Source organism: Anas acuta, chromosome 2, assembly GCF_963932015.1.
Source record: "Anas acuta chromosome 2, bAnaAcu1.1, whole genome shotgun sequence".
Lineage (NCBI taxonomy): Eukaryota > Metazoa > Chordata > Aves > Anseriformes > Anatidae > Anas > Anas acuta.
The window spans coordinates 98884050-98910151 of NC_088980.1; the positions used below are offsets into that span (position 1 = coordinate 98884050).

A 26102-nucleotide genomic window follows, 5' to 3' on the forward strand; every position below is an offset into this window, starting at 1 on the left:
ATTAATAGGGTGCAGACATTCTGATAATTGCAAAAATATATACAACAGGAAAGCAAATTAAATGACAGAGAAGGGCTTATTATTTAAGTTTATAGGGTACAAACAGGTTTCTATGGAGTTTGGTTCTAAGGTTTGCATGTCCTATTCTAGGATATACACTTTTTATACAAAAACAGGCAGCTATTTTTAGATGTGACCCCGGTATTTTGCAGGTAAAAACACAATAAACACATAAATTTTAGGAGTAAGGCATGATAATTTAAAATATTAAAATGTATGTGGTGAACATTTGTCTTCTGTTGTCTATAAAAACATTCATTGTCATGAAAATGTAATGAGTCATGAATGACTTCCTTTTTCTCTCTTCTCTATAATTTCATTTCCATCAGAGAAAAGCAGATGTCAGCTCCCTGTAAGAGAAAACAATGTGTGTTATCATAAATAGTGGCTGTCAAATCAATATATCCCTCAATCTGGCTCAAGCTAAACGTCATATTTGGAGTCTATGAGTGAAGATGATAGGAGAAAATTTTCTTGAATATCCTTTCTGGATCTCTCAGAGGAAGCAGAGTTCTCTTCATTTTCAAACATAGGAATAAAATAAGGTTGTATACTTGTGTTTGAAAGCTGTATTTTATTTTATTTTATTTTATTTTATTTTATTTTATTTTATTTTATTTATGTATTTTTTCAAACTGTTTTGTTTCTCACAGTAGGGCAATCTCAGGAGTATAAGAGCTAGATTTCTTTCAGATGAACTTAACTGGACGATGTGGCCTAGGACCACGTTAAATGCAATCCAATATCTATTGGGAAATTAGGCCTCAGGATCAAATTACAACAAATATAAAGTAAACCTCAACATTATATTAGTGGTGTGGACACTGGATCTTTAACACCATCTGTTTCACCTGGTAGATTCCCTGCTATTGAGCTGCATTACTTGCCTATGCGTATGTAACATTTATATCCATTTGTACATTTACATACATTTATGTCCACTACTCTACAAGATTATTTATTTATTTATTTAGGAATGATTCCATTATCCTTTCATCCATCAAATATTATTAATCTTAATCATTTAATTAATCTAAATTCTGGCATTCCAATACTGAGTCAGGGACAATGCTTCCTGGAACTCCATATTCAAGATCAGCTATTTATTCTGATCTGTATCAGACCAAAGTAGATTCCATCCCTGGGCCATGCAGGGCATGTAAAAGACAAGGAATTTAATAGAAAGTATAGCAGCCCTCTGCAACCCAGCCCCTTGCTGGTAGAGTTTTTAACTACATGGCAAAGTTAAACTCTTGTCTGTTCAGACAAGCAAAAGGTGGTAGATGATTCAGCAGTGGTGTACCTACAGATCAGACCTTGTTAGATAGATGTCCACACTTCATATCTGCATTTGAAAATTGTATCCGTTCTGTTACTAGCAGTTCTTAGCTAACTTAGCATTGCATTTGACTATTCAGAAGATTTAAGTTAAATATGAGTATTCCTACCTATCTAATTCTGGTTTACAGTGTAATATTGATAAGTCATATGACAATCTCTCCTTATAAAAGCTGGAAGGAAGGAAGGAAGGAAGGAAGGAAGCAAGGAAGGAAGGAAGGAAGGAAGGGAGAGAGGGAGAGAGGGAGGGAGGGAGGGAGGAAAGAAGGAAGGGAGGGAGGGAGGGAGGAAGGAAGGAAGGAAGGAACCTAATCACATACTTTTCCTTCCAGGAACGTTTTAAAAAAAGAGTATGCGGGCAGAGTAGTTCATGTACCAAAAGCTGACTCAGTTTCTGGAAACAGTATGGCTGCAAATTAACTTATCCAATATGGAGATCTACTACTGTTACCATTACCTGATTAACTTTTATGAAAGTTCAGTGATTTGCTATTTTTTAAAATCTTTCCCTACTGCTGGCTAAACTGTTTTTGTATACTTCATGTTTTCTCCTTTCTCAAAACCTAAATTATTTATGGTTTATAAGTCCTCATTTATACATTTCTGTACATTTTCCTTAATTTATTTTTCTATAACTTATCCTAGTGCAATATAACATTAACTGTTTTCTTCCTGTCTCACTTTTTGTGTCACTGTTAACTGTTTCAAACCATTTTTTTTTGTTTTTGTTTTTGTTTTCTGTCTTACCAAGCTAAAACCCTCCCTGAAAATGTTGTTTCTGTTTTCTTCCCAGGGATTCATTTCCCTGCTTCCTTACACAGAAAATCCTGGTCTGTCCTGGCCCTTAGTTTTTTGTTCTTTGGTCTGTTTGTTTAATTATTTATTTTATGGTGGTATTTGTTGTTACTTATATACATATATTTATACGTGTATATATACATGTATATTCATATTTCCAACCAGTGAAAACCTTTTAAATCTGATCTGATACACATCCATATTTGGATATGGATGTGTATACTGACATGAATTTAAGGAATTTCAGGCACTGTGATTCCCATTCTGAATTCCTTTGCCAAAATGTCAGTTTTAGAAGGGTAATTTAAGCTTTTGAGTTTTCTGTTGTAGGTGAATGGCCAATAAATCAGATCAGATGAGTATAAAGAACTGAACACAACTCTGTATGATGCCTAAGTACATGCATTTCTGTCAATGGAAAGATGAGCTTCTCTCCCTACTAATCTTTTTTCATTACCATAATCTGACACATTTTTTATAATAATAGTAGGGTAGAGGGAAAAAGAAAGACAAAAACAAACAAACAAAAACAAAACACAAAAAAATAGAGATTGACTTAAAAATGGACTGAGGGCTTTTAAGTGCCATCATTTGCTTCAGCAAAAAAAATATAAAAGTGCCTTTATTCTTTCCTTTATGTGTCAGCTTTCCAGCTGCCTGCTTTGTGGATCTCCAAGGGGTTTATTTTAGAAATGTCAATCCATAGTACTCCTGCAGGATGGGCATACTTTGAGATGAAAAAAAAAAAAAAAAAAGAACAAAAACACTAGAACTGAAAACACCAACAACCTTCCCCTTTTCCCCCCTCCCCCCCTTCTTCCCCCAGTTTTAATCTAAATAGAACTAGAAACAAAAATTTGCCAAACTAAAACTGCTCATTTGTCAGACTGGTATCCTTCCTCTTAGCAGTCACTGGGGGTGTCAGAAGAAGATAACCTTTTGCTTGCGGGGCAGTGATACATTATGAAAACCAATGAGGCAGGAATTCCTTTTCAAACATTTACGAACCATTTCATACCCTGGAGCTGTGCTGTGTTTGTATAGTCTCTATAACAGCAAATATTATGTCTTAAAACTAGCCAGCCATATGCTGTGAAAGACAGGAAAAAACATTGCAGTAAAATATAAAGAATGAGTTGTCCATGATCAGAAATACTATTGTATTTTGCTTTATTAACAACATTCTTAGCAGAGAAGAAGACTTTCAAAATAATTAGGATTCAACATAAAAATTACCTTTTTATCTTTCATTAAATTAAATTAAAGGTACAGATACCTTAAAGGAGGCTGTAGAGAGGTGGGGGTTGGTCTGTTCTCCCACGTGCCTGGTGACAGGACAAGGGGGAATGGGCTAAAGTTGCGCCAGAGGAGTTTTAGGTTGGATGTTAGGAAGAACTTCTTTACTGAAAGGGTTGTTAGGCACTGGAACATGCTGCCCAGGGAGGTGGTGGAGTCACCATCCCTGGAAGTCTCCAAAAGACGTTTAGATGTAGAGCTTAGGGATATGGTTTAGTGGGGACTGTTAGTGTTAGGTTAGAGGTTGGACTCGATGATCTTGAGGTCTCTTCCAACCTAGAAATTCTGTGATTCTGTGATTCTGTGAAATTAGTTCCTTAATACTTTTCCAGCATATTAACCTATACCTGTAGCTTTACCTAAGGTGGGAGCTCAGATTTGCTGCTTCTCAGCATTTACCCTTTAGCATGACTTTTTTTGTTCAGTTGTTGCACTCTGATAATGATCAAAAGATTTATGCGACTCAGAAGGATCCCTCAGCTTATTCCACAAATATCAAGATCTTCATGTGTTGTGATTGGTGGCAGAAACCATGTATTACTGGTGCATGAATGGAAGTGTTACAAAATTACACAAATGTTATCAATATCATTTGATTTCTTAGTGAGCATTGCATGTTAATAAGTACTTCTATATTTAGTTCTGCTTGTCTCTGATGAAGAAAACGTGTATAATATGGTTAATCACAGTACATGCTATGCATACACTATAAGCTAGGAGTGGCCATCACTGCATGGTTAATCACCCCAAGCTGTCTTCTATTCTGACGAGCTCTCAGGGTTTATACCTTGTATTAAAGTACCCTGTACAATTTCGGTATCCCTCATGAATTATACACTGATATTGGCTGGGCTGTTTTTCCCTTTTATTGGAGATCTGTTGTTTGTTTTATTTTTATTTATTTATTAACATTTAAATATCACTGATAAGAAAATTAGTATTTAATCAGCAGTCTTTAATAACTGTTTATTACTGTTTTGAAAAGTGAAATACTATTCTAACTTAACATATGCACAAAAACTACTTAATGAGCTGGATCCGTTATCATTTCTATACTTATTTACAACAGTAAGAATTTTAATTTGGAGGGAATAAACTGTAGGTGAGCAGAGAAGTCAGGTATGTTTCCATGACATAAGACCAATTAGAACAAATAGGAATAACACAATATACATCAGCTAACACATATATAGACATGGCATAGGTTTATCAGTCCTAATGAAAGATCAGTGATTTTTATTTATTTTTAAAGAAATATTGTTTGTCCTTGTTTCCTTTTTATTTAAATTTCTGATCTATTTATATCAAACTGAATCAATGTGAATTTTATTCATTCATAAAACTCATAAGAAGTTTCAGATTTGTGTTTTGCTGTGAGTAATCTTTTGATAACTTCAAGTTAACATAAAAATAAGTTACAAATGTATTGGTTTGAACAAAACTGACTAATTTCATATTTCCGACCCATCAATTTTTTTTTTTTTTTTTTTTTTTTTTTTTTTGTGAGATGGACTTAATACTGCCAAAGAAATAAAAACAAAATTTACAAAAGGCAAACAAACAAACAAACAAAAAACACAACAAGGTTAGTTAATGATTATTCAGATAGTTAAAATAATCTATTAGAAAAAAAAAATATGTTTGTAAGATTTATTTTTTTGTCAGTTTTAATAAGCCTTTCAGTATGCCATACCACATTAATTTGTGTAGGGAGGTTTTGTTTCTTTGTGTTTTGGGGGGTTGTTTTTTATAAGATAAAGCAAAAATTATACTAAATGAAAACTGTTGTGTGCAGTTTTAAAAGTTAATTTGAATGAAAATAAATTTAATATTTCCTGTTAAAGACTTATATTTGACTATAACTAGTCTTTAACTTTGACTATTCCTGTCAAAAATATGATTTAATTAAAACTTTATTTTTGGTTGAGAAAAGTCTGTGTGAACAATTTTGGGGATATTTAACATTTCTTTCTAAATTAAATCAAGAGATCCACATCTTACTCAGAACATGTCTATAAGAAATAAGACTTTCTGATGTTCTCATTGGGAAAAAAAAAAAGTATGTAGATATGTATTTTAAGCAAATGAAAACATTACTGAACATTTTAAACTCAATATCCAAAAACTTTAAGCCAAAAGAAAACTTTTGTGATATCCTTGTCTGTTCTTTTTACTTTGCTTAACTTGGGACACTCAGTAGGGATAGGGCCTATTTTAAAATTCACAGTGAAATTTTCACTACAATCTTGGGGTAAATCCAATTCTGCTGAACCTTTTTTTTTTTTTTTTTTTTTTTTCCCCACCGGTAGAGTACATTTTAAAAGGAATATACCTATATTTTCTTTCAAGCTCTTGACCTAGTATGATAAGATAAAATTGCAGGGGGTAAAAGTGTCAGTGATCGCAAAATGTCAGACAGCCTCTGAGATTTTTACTGCTTTCTGAAGTACCTTAAAGTTTCTAAGCTATCAGTTTTTTTGAATTACTCTATGGAGGAATAGCAGCAGCAGCTAGAGAAAGTAGCATGCTGTTGATCTTACAGTTGCATGATATGGAGTAGGAATGCATAGTTAAAACAATGAGTGAACTGGAAAATTCTCTCTCTTGCTCTCTCAGCATGTTGATAATTATTTATCTGAGAAAGTTTGCCTGGCACAAGTCATTTGGGAAGCAAGCCACTCTTCAACAAGAATGATAACCTTTCTGAGATCATGCTGAAGAAACAGGCCCTTGCTAATCTACAGTCACATTGTGCTGTTATTGCCACTTCTTCCCCCACCCCCTATTGTAACAAGATCACAAAATTGTTCCAGAACCTAACAGCAGGTTCTGTTGCTGATTTTTACATAGTGAAAATCCCTTCCTATGCTAAATAGCTAGATCTGATGGCAATCTCAGAAATGATTGATGACATGCTAAATCTTTTCTTCCAGTCAATACAAAACATAGAGTTATGCCTACAGACAAAGCAATAGCAAATGAACAGACCAACTTAAATGCCTTTTATACCTCTAGTGAAGAATAAAAGAAGTGTCTGTTAAAAAATTCTGGTCTGAAATAGATTGCTTAGAAAGCATTGAATACAACAGTGGTGTTATGTTAATCTATGACTCACTGATGCCTGCCAATTGCCAATTTACTCATGATATACCGTAAGTTAATAAATATTTTATGCACTGTTAATAGATCCAAAATCTGAATTTCCTTTTGTAGAAGTATATTGTGCCAAGTCATCCAGACTTAATAATGAAAAAGCCAAAAAATATATAATAATATTGAGGTAAAGTGCTTTATGATGTTTTCTCAGAGTGTTTTTGTACTACGCATCCCAAGCACTTGGTTGTCAGTAAAAACTACAAATAGAACTTTCACAGTCATTTAATAACAAGCTTGTTGCCCAAATACTCATCGGTATTTCCTAATCATAGCTGCAAAAGTTATTTGAGATTCCATGCTTATTATATCATGTAGGAGTAAGAAAGCAGCTGCCATAAATCTTTGACTCCATTTAGCATAAATCTTTGACTGGTTGATGAGAAGCTCTACATGAGCAGGCAATGTGTTCTTGCTGCCTGGAAAGCCCACCTGGGTTGCATCAAAAGAAGCATGGCCAGCAGGCTGAGGAAGGTGATTCTTTCCCTCTCTCTACTCTGCCCTTCTGAGACCCCACCTGGAGTACTGCGTTCAGCTCTGGGGCGCCCAGCACAAGGACATGGAAATGTTAGAACAAGTCCAGAGGAGGGCCGCAAGGATGGTTACTGGACCTCTCCTATAAAAACAGGCTGAGAGAGTTGCACTGGTTCAGCCTGGAGGAAGGAAGGCTCAAGAGAAACCTTATGACAACCTTCCAATACCTAGAGGGGGCCTACAGGAAAGCTGGGGAGGAACTCTTTGTCAGGGAGTGCAGTGCTAGGACAAGGAGTAATGACTTTAAATTAAATTAGGGTAGATTTAAATTAGATATAAGGAAGAAATTCTTCACTGAGGAACAGGTTGCCCAGAGAAGCTGTAGATGCCCCACCCCTGGAAATGTTTAAGGCCAGGTGGATGGGGCTTTGATTTGGTCTACGGGAAGTTGACCCTGCCCGTAACAGGGGGGTTGGAATTAGATAATCTTTAAGGTCTCTTCTAACCCAAACCATTCTAAGATTCTAGCTGTGCATGCATTGTTAAGGCAAAGAACTACAAGTTTAACTTCTGTTTCGTTCTTCCACTCTTTGTTCCCACACTGTTCCTGTACATTTCAGGCTTTGGGCTTAAATGGTTTGTCCTCTACATTTCCAGAGTTCCTTAAAGAGTCAGTCACAGTCTTTCTTCAAAAGAAGGTGTCTTAGAACCATTTTTCCAAAACAGCAAAATTAGGAATATGCTCAACCATACCATGCATATAGTTCAAATAAGTGTAAGAGTTCTGCAGAAATATGATTCTATTAAAGAAAAATGATTACTGTACATTTCTGCTCAGGCTTCTCTTTCATTTACCAAGTTTCACTTTTGTCTAGAGTTGTAAAAGTTTGGTTTCTAGATCCAATCTAATGTAAAGACAAAAAAAAAAAGCCTTGATAATTCAACATAAGTCAGCACTTTGAATTTAACCACCAACAGCAGCAGGCAAGCAAATAACATACATTATTATACAACTATTAAATCAATTATTAACACTTTTTGTATCTTTTTTAACATAAATAGCTAAAGATTTTTTTTTTCTGCCTAAGTATCATAATGTTTCATTAAAATAAAGATTTTTAAATGAGATCAAATAAATTGACACTTGTTACCTAATTAATTTATGTTGACTTTGATTACCGAGCTTCACCAAGAATGGGAATTAGGTTGCTAATATATAATTACATTCTGTAGGGATTAAAAACTAATTAGTATACTTTACAAACTCTATAGTTTACTGGTAGAAAAGAGATTAAGGATCTACATAAAAAATAACAAATGTGCAAATTTGTGCCTTGTCTAAGGGACTGCAAAAATTACTGCCTTTTAGCCTATGTTTACTACATAAATCATAGATATTTGCTTCTTTCTTCTAGCCATGTTCCAGTTTACTTTATTATTCTTATAGCCTCAAGAGACTTTATTTTCAAGATGACTTTTACCTGTCATGCAAAATAAAATATGTTAGAACTCTAAACAAAATAATGTCAGCTACATCCCTCCATCACTTTGCTCAATTATCCTTAGAAAAGTCAAGCATGTTTGTTAAACTAGAGCTGCTGTCCCTGAATTCTTACTGATCTGGAATTAATGAAAATTGCTCCTTCAAAAGCAACTTTCCTAACCCACAACCTACACCTTAGTTAGATTTAAAGGATTCAGTCTTACAAAGGAAGAGGTGTTTTAAATTACTGAATTCTAAATAAATTTGTAGGCCAATTCTCATAATTATGCCTTTTAATGCCTTTTGAGATTTGTAGTATTTTACATTTTTGCCATGCTACACTAATATCCAAACTAATATCCAAACTTAAACATAAAAATAAAAAAATTGAACACAGTAATTACAATTACAGACTGTCATCACTGAATTATAAAAGAAATAAAAGAAAATCTGAAGGGGGGGAGGGGGAGAAACATAACAAAGCCACAATAAAAAAATAACGATCATCTCAGTCTGAGTGTCTTTTGTAAATCCTTTCATTAGAGAATTTGAAAAATCTCAAAATTTTCATGGAGAAGCTCTCCATCCACAAATTCAGATTCCAAGTGTGTTGCCTAAGTGGGAATTGTAATTTTGACTTTATTACATATACTGTCCAGGTTAAAACCAAAAGAACAACAACAAAAAAAAAGCAACAAACAAAAAAGGAAAACAAAAAAAAAAAAGATAAATAATAAAAAAGAGAGGATCCAAACTGATCTTTGACATACTAGTTGAGACACTACTTGAGCAAGTCCAAGATGAGCTTGCTATTTACGAGGTCTCAGATAAAAGTAAGGTATCAATTATCCAGACAGTAGAATGGAACAGTAAGTTACTTCCATGGATTGTTATAGCAAAGACATTAAAATTGGCAGAACACCTAATGTCACAAACACAAAAAAAAAAGTCATATTAAATTCCTATCAAAGGCTGATTTTAAGGTAATCAGGAGTTATAGGGAATGTGGTATTAGAACATTAATTGTGTGCTTAGGAAAGAAATTTAATATTATTTTAGATCAAAATAACTACAAATTGTTTAAATTAATAGATATTCACTAGGAGATCAGAAGAACTTAAATTCAACTAGGTGAAAACAAAATCGGAAACTCTAATGGCTATTCCAGTTACAAACTTAAAAATGCTTTGTAAATATTTTAATACTCATATCATTCATAGATATGGGTTTGTCCTGTGTTTTGAGAAGCTTCCACACATAATCATTTTTTATTTTTTTTTTAACTAAATGCAATACAAACAAAAATACCTTTATGTTCTTGTAGAATATTTGAAGATGTTTATTGCTGCTACTGACTTCAGACAAAAAAAAAGTTGATCAATACAAGAATATGTAGTTAATCCACCATTTTGCATTTGATTGGTGCTGCATTTGCTCCTCAGTTAGTCTCAATACAGTTAGTACTGTATTGAGAAGAATACTTTCAGTCTTGAGGCTATCATCTGGTTCCTTTCACAAACATTTAATTCAGTTAATTTAGTCACCAACTGCTCTATGTTCATAGGGAAAAAACTTCTTGATACCAATGACGTCACAGACTGAGGCTAGAATGTGTCTTCTACAAAAGGAAAATAATAAAGAAAATGCACTTTACCTAGAACTTGGGGGAAAAAAATACTTTCCTTACCTTATTTACCATTTATTTACCATTCTGTTGCCCCTTATAAAAGTAACAAGAATCATTAATACTGAAAGTTAATGTACAAGACATGCAATATAAATCTCTTGACAGTCATTCTGTATGCTGAGGAAGACAATTGTAAGGCTCAATCCTGAAACTGTAGTGTGTTGTTAAATTTGAATCTCTAGGAAATAAAGGCCACTTGCAAGCTGCAGATTTTACTGGTCTGCAAAAAGCTTGGGGATCATTTATAACCTCATCTATTTAAGGAGAATAGACTAATCAAAACCAAATATGGAGACAAGCTGTAGTACTGAATACTGTAAAACTCTGCATATTTCTGTAAGTAAAGAGTTTGGTTATCAGAGTCTATCTCATTTCCTTTCTGTCAATTTGGTCTTAAATTGCAACAAATATTTACTATAATTGATCATTTTTCTTTTGCTTTATTCAATTTCAGTTGTTGAGAAGCCCAAATATTCTAGCTACTTGTTGTCTATGACATGCGCGCACACACAAGATTGAACAATGAAATAAACAATGCTGTTCTCTGCAGTGGAATTATTCATCCAAAGTACCTAATTTTAAGGAAGAGTTTTATCTTTAACTCATTTCATCTTCAGAATTATTCCTGCTTGTAGAAATTCATTTGAGTAGCAAAGGCCTTGTACTAATCCCATAATGTTGTTTTAGTTCATAAGTATCTGCCTAATGATTTTTTTTATTATTATTTTATTTTTCTGCATGAGATCATGGAGTTCCCAAAAGAGGAATTATTATCTATTAGCTGTGTGGACCAATAGCTGTAACCAGGTTCAGAAAGCCATGAAGATGAGTTTTATCCTGTGTTGCAAGCTGCTTCATAAGACAGATATAACAACTCTACACTATGTTTAGATATATATCATGTTACAAGCAGTATAAGAAAGAGTAAAAATTTAAGAGTAAAACAGATAAATCAATGAAAAAAAAAATCAAGAAACCTCTCAGTGGTTCTTATTTTTATTTCCCATTGCAATAGATAGCCTTTTTACTATTACGAATGTATAAAAGTTGAAACTTAGTGCAACACCAGCTATTCTTCACAAACTATAGCAGTGATATGCAAACTGTGCTCAAAATATTTCTGCTTCTGTAAACATTAAAGCTAAACCCAAGTGATACTTTTTATTATTATTATTATTATTATTATTATTATTATTATTATTATTATTATTATTGTTAATTTTTTTTTCAGAGTTACAGAGGTTACAGTGAAAAAAAAGAGTGTGTGAAATGTTGCTTTTACTCAAGAATAGTCCGTGTGTGTCCATGTCTGTGCATGCAGGAAGGGAGATTCCATAGAGGATCAGCAGCAGAATATGAAAATTCAAATTCTTTCTTCATAGTTAAGGGTTGTAGGTGTGCCAACTATAGGATGGATGGACAGGTGTATGTAAACTGTTAGCACAAAGACCCCTGATTTCAAAACATGCAAGTGAGTGAAGAAGACAAGCCTGAGCAGCCCAGCTCTACTCAGTTATTTTTTTAGTTTATTTCCATTCAAATGAGATTTGCTTATTTGATTAACGTTCAGCATGAAATTAACTGATTAGCTGTGTTTAAACTTAGAATGTATTTTTCTACAATTTTTCATGAATTTTCACATGAATCTACTGTTCTTCATACAACCATTCCTTCTTCCTTCTTTCGTACTGGCACCATGGCTATCCATTTTACATTTTATTTTGTTTACTGAGAAAATATTGATTAAAAGGTGTAGATGCCATCATGGGTCAAGAGGTTTCAGAATGAACTAAAGATTCAAGATGAATTCAGAATGAAATTAATTCAATGAATTGGAATTCAATTGTGCATTTTTCTGCTTAGTTTTATAAAATGCTAACATAGCAACATAACTTACCTTTTTTTTTTTTTTTTTTTTCTGGGAGAAACCATGGGATATAAACCGTGAATAAAGTTAAGTGTGAGGTAACTTACCTGATTATAGCTGAGGAAAATCTTATGAACAGAGGATGATACAAACTGTCAGAATGAACAGTAAGAGAGTGACTATGACTGGAAGCAATTATGCTTCAGGTGGAAAATGTGTATAATGGAGAAAAAGGAGACAAAGCACTTCTGGATTTGAAAATCAGTACAGGCTTAGGTGCATTTTCATAGAATTTCTAGCCCTTATTTGAAAAACAAGACAAAACCAAGACCAACTAAACAAAAACAGTGGGGAAGTCATAGGGAGTCATTATTCAGCCCAATTGTTACTAGGAAGTAACCTGTGTTTGATTTTTAGCATTTACTGCTTATAACTTAAGTTATAACTAAAAGACAGTAAGGAGAAGAAAAGAACAATCATATTGTGTAAGCAGACAGCCATCAACTGAATTGTGACTATTTTCAATGAGTTCATAATTTTTGACAAATCAAGAAGTATTTCTTTAAAAAAAAAAACAAAAAACAAAACTAATAGAGATACATTATTTTCAGTTATTCTGATCTTAGAGTCTGCTTTTATACAATTTTGGATCCCAGGAATCAACTATTTACATGTTGGTTTTTTTGGACTAAATAGTTTATGGCTTTTTTTATTTTTTTTCCCTTAAGTTTCAAGTTAAAAGGTGAAATCTCTGCCTCCTATCTGGAACTCACAAGTTTGGCAGCACTGTCCTCTACTTCCTGGCACAGCCAGCTGGCATTACTCTGACTAGAGTGTTTCTAGGCCTAAATACTAGGGAGCAGGCAAATCCCTAAATAATAGCAACTGAACAGTATAGATGGGAAGCGGACTCAAGAGTGGCCTTAGACCTCATCTGAATGCACAATATTGAGGTAGCCTTAAATTCCATATTCATGAAATCCTACACATTGTAAACTATAAAATGTCATCAAGTTCTTGTAAAGCAGGAAAAAGAAAAGCTACTGAGAGAAAAAAATATAATATATATATATATATACTGTATGCATACATAGTGCATGGAGAGACACTGCCTTTGTCACTGCCTGTAGTGCTCTTCCATGAACAACCCTGCTCATTTTCATCATACTTGGAATGTTTTTGGAGATAATCTCTTTGCCAGTAGCCATGAGGAAGCTGAACGTGGTGATTTTGGTAGAGTGAAGGTTTGTCATGGCCCCTGTGCCACTGGGACACTGGAAAGGGGTTACAGTCAGGCCCAGTACTTTACTTAGTGCTGGTATGTCACTACACATGACCTGGATCTCTGTCTTCTCTTTGAAAACTAATTACCTCAAGTCTGGATGAATGGCTCAATCATGCCTCCCCTTCTCTTCTTGAAGACAGAAATAGCCATTTTGTTTGGTCTTTGGTGGAAACTACTAGGTTAAATGTTGGAGTAGATTATCTTAGAGATCTTTTCCAACTGAATGATTCTGTGATTCTATGATCCTACCCAAATAAAAGGATGTAATAGTTTATATGTATCTGCCATTATCACGTTACATTTAAGAATAGCTGTAAAAGAAATCAACAAACTTTGCTTTGTCTTGAAAAGAGGCAGTTACAGAGATGCCAGCTGCTTTGAAGTCCTTGCAAAAAAAAAACTATCTCCAGAATCAGTTTCTCCCTTGAGATAGAATAGAGCTGATATCTGAGAGAGATGTCTGGCACAAGAGACTCTACAGAGCTGCACCAAAATTGTTTTTGTCATCACACTGACAGCACATAATAAAGTAATAATAATACTGATTCAAGAGCATCACAAGCACAAAGTCATGAAAATAAATACTTATTTCTTTCGGTACTTTTCACGCCTATGCTATGGCTTGAGGTCTACAAAGGTTTAAATACATAAACAGTGAAGCTCAGTGGGAATGTTCCTGTACCTCAGTTAAAACACAGACTAAATTGTTGTAGACCTGAGACCTTCAGTTCGGCCTATCTATACATTAAGTTCCCTTTCAAGTATGTAATGCATACTATATGTAACACACACACATTACATAATAAACATAATACATATATAAAAATTGCTATTTGAAGCAATGGTTAGTAATGTACAATTCATTTGATTTTAAAACACATTTTGTCCTTGCATGTGGCAAAAGTACATCACATTTCTGTAATTTTTCTTTAATTTAAAGTCATCGCATTTAGTGTCGTTCAGTCTAATGCATTCAAAAAACTTCAGTTGTGAAATCCCTCATCAAGGCCTCAATAGTAGAATTGGAAATGCTAAGTCTGCCTTAAGGTCCCTAATGTAAATGTCTAAAATTTTACAGTTGTTTTCTTGTACTGAGTATTTCAGCAATTCCCTGGAAGAAAAAGTGTGAAGTGATTGGAATGACTTTTTCCATATCACCTCTTTTTGTCTGTGTCTTCAGGTGTCACAATTTTTCTATGTAGCCATATGCAATAGAATATATTGAATGCTCAGTGTTTGGGACAAGCACAGATCAAGCTATATGAGCCCCTTTACTGTTAAAGATTGCCTGGGTCTACCACTCAGAGTTCTGCTTGAATCAAGGGATGTGACCAGATGTGTATGTCATTTCTCAGAGAAATGGCGCAAACACAAGTAAAGATCCTTCAAAACGGATCAAGAAGTTACTTTATAAAAACATCTCTCTCACCTTTAACAACACTACATAAGAAAAAAAAAGGAATGACTAAACAGAAATATATGACAAAGGTTCAAATTGGGTCAGAAAATTAATTTTCAGTTCTTCTTCCTTCATAGGAAATATGAAGCTGGTAGAAGTAAAGCCTATATAACTATTCCAGGCACAATAACTTATACTACTCAGGCCCCTGCACTTGGCTCTCTAATACTTTGGCATCAAATATACTAGATTTTCTTCAGTGGCTTCTCCTGTTTATTTCTTTGAGGACCTCAGACCTTTACTGGACTCTGGTTTCAAGGAAAGACAAACACTGGTGCTCTTAGATGCCCTTATCCAGCCCAAATGATTCACAGTGTATTGTAGAAATGTTCAACAGGTAATGTTGTATTGGCTTTATGTGGCAAGGTCTTGATAGCTGGGGAGGGCTGAAAGGGTGGCCTCCGTGAGAAGAATCCAGCAGCTGCTGGATGTCAGATCAGAGCCAGCTCCAGCCAGCTCCAAAGGCATCTGCTGCTGGCAACAGCCAACCTAGTGAGAGATGCTGGTTGGGCCTCTGTGAGAGCATATTTAAGGAAGGGAAAATCTGCAGAAGCAGCTGGGAGAGAGAAATGAGAAAATGTAGACGAACAATTTTTTAGACAACAAGATCAGCGAAGAAGGAGAATGCTGGAGCACAAGTTCCCTGCGGCCTGTGGAGAGGCCCCTGGTGGAGCAGGCTGTCCCCCTGCAGCCCATGGGTCCCACTTGGAGAAGATCTCCACGCTGCAGCCCGCGGAGGAGCCCCCGGTGGAGCAGGTGGATGTGGCCTGGAGGAGGCTGCAGCCCATGGAGAGCCCCCACAGGAGCAGGGGGCCTGGAGGGAGCTGCTGCCCATGAGGGACGTGTGCTGGAGCAGTTTGCTCCTGATGGATGGACCCCATGATACAGAGCCATGTGGGAGCAGTTCTTGAAAAGCTGCTGCCTGTGGGAAGCCCCCACAGGCTCAGTTTGGGAAGGACAGCATCCCATGGGAGTGGGCCCGCATGGAGCAGGGGCAGAGAGTAACAGTGAAGGAGCAGTGGAGATGAAGCTTTAGGGATTGACCACAGCCCCCATTCCCCGTTTCCCTGAACCTCACAGGGGGAAGAGGTAGGACAGAATGGATTTGGGGAAGGTGTTTTTAGTTTTCTTCTAGCTCTCACTTCTCTAGTCAGTTATCAACAGATAGTAAATTACATTAATCTCCCTTATGCTAAGTCTGTTTTGACCATGATGATAATTGGTGAGCAATCTCCCTGTCCTTACTGCAACCCATGAGCTTTTTTCATCTTATTTTCTCTACCTGTTCTCTTGAGGACAGAGAGTGAGAGAGGGGCATGGTGGAGCTTAGCTGCCTAGCTGTGTTAAACTAACACAAATGTTTCATTTCCTTTCCTACCTGCTTTGATGAGGACTGAAAGAAGTGGCATGTAATGAGTGTTTTCAGAGATATCCAATTTAGCACCCACTAAGATGAATAGGATAGGTCATACCTCAAAACACAATGTTTAAAGTAGCAGAGAGTTACCATCGCATCTATTGCCATGGTTTGTGAGGCTATCTCTATCGCCATAACAGCTTAAACCTTTTTTTTTGATAAAAGGTTTAGATTCTGGAAGAGAACAATGTAATGCTGGACGGATGCACAATGACTGGATTTGGACTGGCTATACATTTCCTGATGCTTTCAAAGGAGACAAAGATTGCTATTCAGAACAACTTCTAATGAGGTAAGAACATAAGTCTTCGCAGACCTGCCAAAGCAAAAGAAGTAAGAAATTTTGTCGTAAGTGTTGGAGCTGAAACACACAGCAGCACAGATCTGAATTGAGGTATATCTAATTCACATCAGGGATGTGAACTCCATGGATGGACACAAATCTTCCTGCATCCTAGAGGACAGATGTGGATTGACCTTTTCTGGCTTTCTGGTGCCCACTGTACTGCTCTCTCACTCCCCCTCCTCAGCAAGATGGTTTGGGGGGGGGGGGGGTGCGGAAATAAGATAAAAAAGCTCATGGGTCAAGATAAGAAGAAGGGTGTTGCTTGCCACTTATCATCATTGGCAAAATGAACTCAACTTGGGGAAGATTAATTTAATTTGTTGTTGGTTGATAACAGAGTAAGGCAGTAAGTCATAAAAACAAAACTAAAAACACCTTCCCCCCACTCCTCCTCCTTCCTTCACTCCTGAGTCTTCCACTTTTTTCCTGCTGAGTAATATGCAGGATGGGGAAAGGGGGAGCCAGAACAGCTCCTCTGCTGCTCCTTCTTCCACATACTCTTCCCCTGCTCCAGTGAGGGATCTTGCCTGTGAGCTGCAGTCCTTCATGAACTACCCCTATATGGGTTCTTCCCACAGGCTGTAGTTCTTCAAGAACTGTTTCAGCATGGGCACTTTCCATGAGATACAATCAACCAAGAACAGAGTGCTCCAGCATGGGTCCTCCACGGGCTGCAGTTCCTGACTCCACGGTGGGCTATCCATGACCTGCAGTTTCCTCCAGGGCACATCCACTTGATGGATTGTGAGGTGTGCCGTGGTTTGTAGGAGCAGCCTTCTTCAACATGGTCTCTGTTCTGGCACCTGGAGCACTTCTCCTCCTTCCTTCTTTTCTGACATTGCTATCTACAGGGCTGTGTGTCTCACTTTTTTTTTTTTCTTTTTTTTTTTTTTTCCCACTCTTCATTGTCGTAGCTGCTGCACAGTGTTTTTTTATCCTTTCTTAAATATGTTACCATAGATATATCACCAGCTTGGCTGATAGACTCAGCTTTGGGCAGTAGTAAGTCCATTTTGGAGTTGGCTGAAACCAGATCTGTCTAATGTGGGGGCAGCCCCAGGTCTCTTCTTACAGACACAATCCCTGCAGTCCCTCCATTACCAAAACCTTGCCACATGAACTAAATACCTTCATAATACCTTGTAATACCCATGCAAACCAAATACTTCTCCTCTCATGGCAGCCAAGAGGGCAAATCACATTTTGGGGTGCATTAAGCATAGCATAAACAGACAGTGAAAAGAGGTGATTCTCCTGTTATATTGTTGCAACCTCACCTGGATTGTTGTCTGCAGTTCTGAGCTCCCCTATCAAAATAAATAAATAAATAAATAAATAAATAAATAAATAAATAAATAAATAAATAAAATGTTGAGATACATGAAAGAGTCCATAGAAGGACAACAAAGCTGGTAAAAGGGGTGGAAGGCATATCCTATGAGGAGAGACTGAGGACACTTAGGTTGTCTAGTCTGGTGAATAGAAGACTCCAAGGTGATCTCATTGCTCTCTATAACTTCCTGAGGAAGGGACATGGAGAGGGAGTTGCTGGTCTCTTCTCCCTGGGAACCAAAGACAGGACACCCAGGAATAGCACAAATCTGCACCAGGGAAGGGTCAGATTGGACATCAGGAAAAAATTATTTACTGTGAGGATGTTCAAATACTGGAAAAGGCTTCCTAGAGAAGTGGTTGATACACTGGTGGCCTGGAACACAAGGCCATCAGAGATACAGTGGTGGCCTGGCTGAGAGAACTGGGGTTTTTTAGTCTGGAGAAGAGGAGGCTCAGGGGAGACTTTGTTGCTCTCTACAACTACCTGAAAGGAAGTTGTGGGGAGCTGGGGGTCGGCGTCTTCTCACACATAGTGATAGGACTAGAGGTAATGGCCTCAAGTTGCACCAGGGGAGGTTCAGATCAGAAATTAGGAGACATTTCTTCTCAGAAAGAGTAGTCAGGCATTGGAACGGGTTGCCCAGGGAGGTGGTGGAGTCACCATCCCTGGGGGTGTTTAAGGAAAGGTTGGATGTGGTGCTCAGGGATACTCTTTAGTGGGTGACATTGGTGATAGAGGGATGGTTGGACCAGATGATCCTGGAGGTCTTTTTCAACCTTAATGATTCTATGATTCTACAATGCATTATGCCTGTCAGAGTTCAAGATGCATTTGACCAATGCTTTCACTGAAATGCTTTGAATTTTTGTTAGCCATGTAGTGATCAGACAGTTGGACTTGACAATCTTTGTAGGATCCCTTACAACTGATCTACTGTTCATTCTATTCTAAATACAACCTCATTTTGACAGCCACCAGCTACTTTGGATTTCACGACAGCCGTTGTAGTAACTTGAGAAATGCTACAGTCCTGTAATGTGTGTAACTTTATGTCTACATTTGGATATATTAGTTTAATTATCAGAGAAAATAATGAACTCATGCGGAGGAAAAGTGAAAAAGCATGGCATAACAAGTTAGAAGAAATGCTCATGAATAAGTCATTGACAGGGATCTTTTTCATTACACAGTGAGGAAAGCTTAGAGACTCAAATCTTTTGGGTCTCTCAAATGTCATCAGAGCATTCTCAACAGCCCCTGTGCTGAGGTGGAATGAGCATGTAGAGGTGACCAGTACATCTGTTTTAATTTTCTAAAGCTATAATTAGTCTCTTGGCTGAATCACAGTTCTATTTGATGAATTTTACACAGACTGAACCTAGCTAGTTTTGCTCTGTTTCAGAATGGTTATAGCTCTATATAACAGATAAGGTTTCTAAAACAAGTAGTTTTTTTTTTTTGTTTGTTTTTTTTTTTTTGGTTGGTTGGTTGGTATTATTGCTTTATAAATGCAACTTGAGACAGTATACAGAGGCCTCTTTACAGAGCAGTTGCTTTCTCAGAAAAGGTTTTCCTCTTTCAAGCAGAATCAAAAACTGAAGTAACAACAACAATAAAAATTATATTAACAAAAGAGTTATAGATTTTCTTCCATGTATGTCATTAGGCAGTCTTCTACAGCATTGCTTTTCAAAACTGACTTTGTATTCTGAAAGGCTGAACTGAGAGGTAACTAAATAAAATAGTTAATGGTGTTGTCTTTTATCTGCGCTATTTTTATTTCTCTGGATTGTTCTCAGAAATGTTACAGTTATCCCTGATAAAGCAAATTATCATGCATTAGTAGAAACATGAAATTTGGTGTAACTCTTTTCAAATAGAACTGGAAGACCCACTTTAAAATCTAGATGAATGAACTATAGAAACCAAGTAATGCAATTGAAGGCTGTGTCATCTCTTTGCTGTATATCAAAGCCCAGTTTTCAGAATCTTACAAAAATAAATAGTCCGTATCTCAGTTGTAAAATTAGCATCTGTGTGACAATATATAGCCACATCTCACCTGTAGCAAGCAAGTCAATGCAAAAGCTATTTTTAAAAAACATAAGTCCTTCATGAATCTCACATGGAACTAATACATAGTATAAATACCTAATAATAAATACCTAATAATATAAGTACCTAATATATACCTATGCTATCTGTTTATCTATCTATCTGTCCATCTAACATACATTCACTTCAAATAACTTTGTATATATTGGTTCTGATTCTGAAGGGATTTCCTGAAAGGAAATTCACAAATGTGATATGTTTATAGCAACTTTTTGATTAAAATTTTCATTTAAAGTTTTCAGTCTCTGAATTCTTTTGGGAGTCTCAGAGGGAAGATATTAGGTACACACATACATTTTTGCAGGTGCAATAGTATAGATGAAATCTTAAGTTCTGTTAGTGTAGAGATACATTTAAAAAATATGCTTCCCTAATTTAAAACATCAAATTGTAATTTGGTATGACTGGAAGGTGCAGACACAAAGCTTAGGCACACAGGCAGTGCCGAGCATTGCATATAAAAGAAGTAAGTATTGCTACTAGTCTAATGTGATAAACATTTACCCCAACTGTTTTCTCTTTTTATATTAAAACAAACAAACAAACAAACAAAAATCACACCCTGAAACATTAGGGGACACTGGGTTGCTCTCTTTTGTTATCAAGTTAAAAACTGATATTTTGGAAAGAATGATCTCAGGCAATAGAAAAAAAGTGCTCAACATCATTGTTAAAGTTTGTTCTGAGGACATGACCAAACCATGACTGAATTTAAGTGTTGAATGCACGGACTCTACAGGATACTGCATGCACATTGCCTGAACATTTCTGATTTTTCTGATTAGAAAAATAAAAATATCTGCACTATTTTTCAAATTATTTGACATCTGCATTTCTAAATTATCTCAAGCACACCAGAACGGCCTAAAAATTTGTTGGTCAAGGAGGATGGTGATAGAGTCAGAATGTTATATTAGAAAAAAAGAATAACTTTCATTTTAGAAACTATTAATCCCCTCTCCTCCTGGAGCTCAAATTCTATGAAATGAGAGAGATTAAACAGAGTAGAGCAGCATATTGCTAAGTACAAATGATTCCACTGCGGGGACTATTTATTGAACATATCTGGTATAGTATGTAAGGTAGCAGCATCACAAATTTGTCTTAGAAGAATGTATTTAAATATCACAGCACAGCTCTGGTACCACCACAGTTACACAGTATTTCATGTGCATTTCATCTCCATGGGATGTACAAGACTCTATTCAACAACATTTTAATAAAAGAATTGCCACATTAAAATTTTACTGAAGAAAAGCTTTGATAATATTTCAGTAAGTTTGTACATCTGAAGAAAAAGTATTATCCAAGTAATTTTGAATGTTAAAATGCAATGACATTCAGAGATCTAATCTGATATTAAATGGTATTAAATCAAATTATTAGGAAATAGAGTTATTTTATGGAGAAAATTTCATATATCAAAACAGACTGCTGTCTTGGATTGTTTTGACATTTTTATGAGAGCAAATAATGTATTCTTGAGAATTACACATATTTCTTTCAATGTACAAAACCTTATGCAAATATTTCTGAAATTATATCAGACATCATATTCCATATGAGGATGTGTCATGCAAAAGTCGTGACCTTCCTATGAAAGAAGTACTTCTGCAATTAAGAACTGACACCTCAGAAACACTCATGATAAATCTTCCTCTGCAGGAGAAAATATAACATAACTGCCTTGGTTGATGTGTGAGGAATTAAGGCTCAGGAGAAAAGAAACCTAAACATCTCTGTGAACAAATTCTAATTTATTATGTTTGTTGTTTTGTTTGTTTTGTTTTTCCTGTGTTGTGTACACTTGAAAATATTGTGCATGTTATCATCAGAAAGTTATATAATCTTTGCCATAGTTGGTAGGTATAATGCCATAGCTGGTAGATCTAAAACAATTTGCGGATAGGTATTACCTTAATTAACCACAATTTGTGGTTAATATTTTCTCTACCAGTAGCTGTTTGCAAAGAAAACAAGAATCAGATTTATTAAATTCTATTTGTTTATGTTTTACAGTACAAATTTTTGAAGGATATAATTCATGAAGACAATGTTTAACAAGTGAAATGGTAGTCTATTTACCATTAGTCTGTATCCTGGATGATCAAAAAAAAAAATAAAATATATATATATATATATATATATATATATATATATATATATATTCCACAAACATACTAATATTATGGGAAGACAAAAGTGTGTTTCACACTGAGTGAACATTCCTCCTTTTTCTGTGTTTTATTCATCTATTTATATATGTAACATCCAGGTATATACAAATATCTGTGAACTAATCTGAGGAACGGATATGTATGTGCTTTCTTGGGGAAAGAAGTGTTCCATTTTGTTAGGCATTAATGTAAATAATGTATGCAAAACAGTTGGACTTACCAAAATACCTTTCTGCTGATTTAGTAGTTAAGACAAAGTTTTTCCCCTTGAAGCCATTGGCTTAAATGAGTTCAAGGTGAATGCTAACCCCAAAGAAGTGAACAGCTTCGTTTCTTGTAGAAGTTCCATGCCATCAGGTGTCCCTGGTAGAAATGTTTATATTCCTAGCAGTCGTAACAAAGTGATTAGAAATGGCACGAGCTTGATAACATGCAGTTCTTTTCTGACATAAAGCAATTCTTTGGGCTTAAAAAAATGGACTGTATTTACCTTATCTATTTTCTTTAAAAGTTGCACTTTCTGAAGTCACATCATAACTGAGTGAACTGCAACTAGTAATTCCAAATGTTGCGTTTTCAGCCTAGCAAAAAGAAAGGAAAATGCAAACATAATTCTTATGGCAACATAGCTTCAAGAAAGCTGCAGATTTATCCCTTAAGGATGGCATTTAATTAGAAATAATAAGTGGAGAATTTTATTTTATTTTTTAATAAACACTCTAATGTACATATAATTATGTATTTGTTTAGAAATAAATATTCTTATTGTTATTTCTTCTTTCCATTCATGCTTTACTGACAGTTCTTTTACTATCTATAGAGAAGAGGGATTCAGTAAGTGTGGGATTCATTCCTTGTATTAAAAGAGAAGCAAGATTTCATGTTTATTTATTTATGTATTTATGTATTTATTTATTTATTCTGTAGATGAACAGTAGATTCAAGGGCCTTCCAATTGCCTTTAGTTTTTATGCTCATCTTTCTTGAAAGCAGCATAAAGAAGTGATGATGTGCCATCACTCCCTCACCACTGGGCCTTATGTTGCAAGTCACATAAAAGAAGGAACAAATCTTTTGGCTCTGCTTTCATCCCTTGTTTACACAACAGAGTAATAATCAATGACTAGTCTGATCTAAAGAGAAATAATAGCAGCTCCCCAGTGTACTAGACCTATGTGAGATTGAGTGTAGATGTCTTCTGGAGGAATTTCTGTGGTCCTTTTCATGGCATTGCAGAATAGGTGCTTCCTTACAGCCACAGACTGATTCCTGCTCTGATTTCTCATATTTGTTAATGCACCACACTTTTCAGCTTTCTACTGTCATCACTCCATGCTTGAACTCAGAAAAAAGACCATCAAACACAAGTATTTCAGGCTTAGTATAAAATTCTCATTTGAAATAAAGAGCTATAGGTTTGGAATTCCCTGCACACTGCTTAGCCGTGCTTTCAGGGCATGATTAATTTCTCAGTGCAAATCATCAGGCAGACACCCGCAGGGGTTCCTTACTGGTGGTTAAAGCAGAAGATTGAAACAGGAGTGCTCATTCATAGATGAGATCGTAATTTTACTATGGAGATACACCTGCAATTTTTTCTCCAGCTAAAGAGCGTTAGGGCTACCATTTAGATTTATATGCAGTTTTCTGACAAGTTACTTTCAGACGCTGAAATCTGCTATCAGGATGTACAGGAAAACGCCATATGCATCCAGAAAACCAATTTACAACAGAGAAATGCATTGAAAGGTGATGCTTTTTTTTTCACAAAACTTCACTGCCAGACCTTCCCCTCCGTCTCAGCAGCCGAGACGCATGAAACATTTGCAGCCGGCGGTAGCGGATGCTGACATCGGCGGCCACATGCAGCACCACGACCTCCCTGCGAGGCCGGAGGGCCCCGCAAGCCCAACTCTCCCTGGCCCCGCGGGCAGCGGGAGGGGGCGGCCACCCCCATTCCTCGGCGCTTCGGGAGTTTCCCTCCCTCCCAAACTCCCGGTCCCGCCGCCGCCAGGTGGCGCCGCCCGCCCGCGCTTAGCGCCGAGCCGCGGGCGGTGCGGGTGCGGTGCGGGTGCGGGGCTGGAAGCGGGTGCGGGTGCGGGTCCTGGCCCGGGAGCGGAGCCGGGAGCCGGGATAGAAATGCTTGGCTGTAGGGGGAGACGCCGCTGAGCGGGGTCCGCCCGGGAAACCCATCGGGGCGTCGTGGGCAGCCTTTGGGATTGGCGCGCCCCAAACGAGGCGTCCACCTGAACGATTCCTATCGTCACTATTATCGGCGGTTAAAGTCTGTGAATCCGAGCAGCTTCCAGCTCGCCGTGCTGCGCCGTGTCGCCGCAGCGGCTGCCAGTACGCGCTAACGCCTCGGTGGCGTGTTCGCACCGCGGCGTTTCAACTCGACGGGTTGAACTGCCCGGAACGGGGGGACGGAGCCGGCACGGCTCTTCCCAGCTGCCGGCGACGAGCTGCAGCTGGGAGACCGCCCCGGTAGGAGCCCCGAGCCCTGCCGCTGCTGCCCGCGGTGCCGGAGCGGGAGGTGCCGGAGCTCCGCTGCCGGCACCCGGATCCCTGCCAGGGGCGAGCGAGTGTGCGTGTGTCCGTGTGTCAATGTGTGTGTGTGTGCGTGTGTGGTGAGGGGAGGAGGGATGAAGTGGGGTGGTGGTGCCGGCCGGGGTGGGGGGGGGGGAGGTGGATTATTGGCGATGGGCGGGAGAGAAAAAAGGCGACTCCTGTTTCCTTTTCTTTCTGCCAGCGCGATCTCGGCTCATTTTCTCTAAGCAATACAAGTTCACGGACGCGCTACCTAGCCAGCCCTCTTCTCCCGTCATGGACCTCCCAGGTAAAAAGGCCGTTCCCCTCCATGCCGGCCGTTCCCTTTGCAAAATACGATTTTAAATATTAGCAGTGATAAGGTGCGGAGTAAGGTGAGTGGCAGAGATACCTCGGGGGAAGCGTAGGGGGGATCTGCCTGCAGCGAGAGCACAGTGTGTTCTGCTGAGCGGAGAAAACTGAGATGCAACTTCCCAGGGAGACTCCGGGTGAGGTTTTGCCACTTACGATGTGTTCTGCATGCTGGGGCGGGAGCCGCGGGATGCCTGAGCCGGCCGTTTCCTTCCCTAGAGTTTAGGGAGCCCCAGGGATCGGCGGCAACGACGGTAGCCTGGCCTGGGGACAAAGGGTTGGGAAGTATGAGAGATCCCCAAGTGCAGCAGCCCCCGGGCGGGGAGGAAGGAGGGCGGCGGCTGCCGGAGCCCGGCGAGGGCAGCGCTGCGGAGGGGCGCGGGCTCCGGGGTGCCCGGTGTCCTGCGAGCCCCAGGGATGAAGGGGCAGCACAAGGCAGGGCGAGAGGGGGCATAAAAATCTGTTTAGAGAATCTTCCCTAGTGGCTGGGGCGTTAGGTGATCGAGGTAAAAATAAATACATAAATTAATAATAATAACGGGGCTGCGGGAACTAGTGGGGTGCTGGAGCTCCTCTCTCGGTGTGGGGCCGGGAGGGGACCGCCCGCCGCGCCCCCGGGGTGCTCGGCAGTAGGGTCGGAGGCGACCTCTGCCTCCCTGCCGCCTCCGAGTGCCGCTGGGGCTGCACGGGGGAAAGAGTAGAGCTGAGGAGGGGAGGCGCCGGGCAGCGCGGCGTCTCCCAAACCTGTTGTGCCGTCTGGGGGAGGGTGCGGGTGGGGAACCGCCACCGGTGCCCGTCTCCCCCCTGCCTCACCGCCGTCTTTTGCCCTTGCCAGGCTGCGCGCCACCCGCCCTCTGAGGAGGCTCCTTCGCCCCGCGCGGAGGAAGAGGAGGAGGAGGAGGAGGAGGCGGAG

General features: G+C 38.1%; 1 long non-coding RNA gene across 1 annotated transcript; it reads right to left on the reverse strand.

Moving 5' to 3' along the window:
- Nucleotides 1-26102, reverse strand: LOC137850882 (uncharacterized). Its single transcript, XR_011092879.1, has 3 exons — nucleotides 26003-26102; nucleotides 25346-25453; nucleotides 1-410 (listed from the first exon to the last, which is right to left on the reverse strand). It is a non-coding gene; the product is annotated as an uncharacterized lncRNA (long non-coding RNA).